Below are 2,254 nucleotides of genomic sequence, written 5' to 3'. Positions count from 1 at the left end.
AAAAAAAAACAAAAAAAAAACAAAAAATAAAAAAAAACCTTGTTCATAACAAGTTTCTCAGAACCACAAGTGAATGCCAGAGAATTGTTCCAGTGGATAAATATGGTTGTTTCCAAGCCAATTGAACTGAGTATAATGTCTGGGAGACCCATGTTACTCCTACAGATTTTTCTCTTTTCAGATTTCAACCATTGGCCTGTGGCATATGTACATTCACACCCCAGTATATACAAAAATGATTTTAAAACCCAAATAAGGGTAAGTGAGATCACTTGACTGAATGACTCCCTGGTATATATATATATATATATATATATATATATATATATATATATATATATATCACATATATTAAATAGATAAGAGACAACAATATGTTCTCCTCTCACTACCACATTTACACTATGCCACATGTATATACACATAAACAAAAGTTAATCATTTTTAATTGCATGAGATTAAGAAAGCTTAGTAATAATCCAAATACTGAGAATACATGAATTGATTTGCTAGTTTAAATTATTATTGTACAATTGCAAGAATATTACTGGTCATCAAAACAGTGAAGTTTCCTCTGTAAATCTTATTTCATCTTTTCATTCTCTGATTCAAAAGATATGCCATTTTAAAAACACATCTCAGTTGGCCTTAGAGGTGTCTTCCTACAATTCTGGTACCTGGGAAAGAGTTGTAGCCCAATCTCTCTGAGTTTGAGGCCAATGTGGTCCAAATAGTGAAGTCCATGACAGTTTTGGATACATAGAGATATCTTGTCTCAAAAGGATTCCATAAAGGAAGAGTATAACTCAAATTATGGAAAACTTTGTATGTTAATTTGATTGGACTCTGACTGGTTTCAACAAAACCTTTTGTTATCTTTACTCACATTTTGAGTACTGTGTTAATGAAAATAATCAATGTGGAGAGTCCATTCACAGAGGGTTAGAAATCTATTGAATCCTTCAACAAACATCTAGTCAAGTTATACCTTCAAGTGATGGGAAACAGGAGTAATGGAACATCTTCATTATCTGCATTCTAAGGACATGTATAAGAGCTAGAGGGATAGTAATTCTCCTTAGCTTGCATACTCAAGGTTGGTTCCTAGCATCCACATATTTGACACAGAATCTGTATTCCCAGGTCCAGGACATATGACACATTCTTCTGACCTTCTAGAGTACCAGACGTACATATGGTGAATATACTTACTTATGTTTGATTTCTTAGTATGAAACAGATTTTCTTCATGTATGCCATTAATTTATAAAAACTGGATTTGGTTTAATTTAGGTGGATAAGGTTTTCCACTGTGTATATCAATTATATAGCTGGCCACTCTGATAGGATTAGTGACACTGTTATCCTTGCTGACAGTATCTTAGCATAACTGTTCTCTGAGAGGCTCCAACTAACTGTTGACTAAAACAGATGTGGAGATCCACAGATAAACATTAGATGGAGCTCTGGGAGTCTTGTTGAAGAATTGGTGAAAGAATTGAAGGACTCGGAGAGAGAATAGGGACTCCATTGGAAGACCAAAAGAATTAACTAGGACTGGAGAGATGGCTCAGCGATTAAGAGCACTGACTGCTCTTCCAGAGGTCCTGAGTTCAATTTCCAGCAACATGGTGGCTCACAACCATCTGTAATGGGATCTGACAATCTGTTCAGGTGTGTCTGAAGACGACTATTGAGTATTCATATATATATATATATATATATAAAGTAAATAATGCAAAAAAAATCAACTGGACCCTTGGGAGCTCTCAGAGACTGAACTGTAAACCAAAATCGGAACATGGACTAGACCTAGTCTCCCAGCATATTTGTAGAAGATGGTCAGTTTGGTCTTCATGTGGATTCCTCCAACTGGAGCAGAGTCTGTCCATGGCTTTGTTGCCTACCTGTTGATCTAGTTGCCCTAAATGGACTTCCTTGTCTGGCTTCAGTGAGAGAGATGTGCCTAGGTTTGCAGTAACTGATGTGTGCAGGAGGGCAAGTGACACTTGGGCTCCCGATTCTCATAGGAGAAGAGGAAGGAGGAAATATGAAGAGTTGTGAGAGGGGGTCTGGGAGGAGAGGGGAGCATGAACTGGGTAGTAAACTGAATTAATTAGTTAATTTTAAAAGATAGCACAGCAAGCACAATGTTATAGAAATTTTTTTACCAAATTAGAAAGATGATTATCTTTCAATTAGAACAAGGCTAGTAGCGTATCTTCCTGGTCTAATGGAGACCATCAAAATAAAT

Source organism: Mus caroli, chromosome 17, assembly GCF_900094665.2.
Source record: "Mus caroli chromosome 17, CAROLI_EIJ_v1.1, whole genome shotgun sequence".
NCBI classification, from domain to species: domain Eukaryota; kingdom Metazoa; phylum Chordata; class Mammalia; order Rodentia; family Muridae; genus Mus; species Mus caroli.
Note: the sequence above shows the minus strand (reverse complement) of the source record.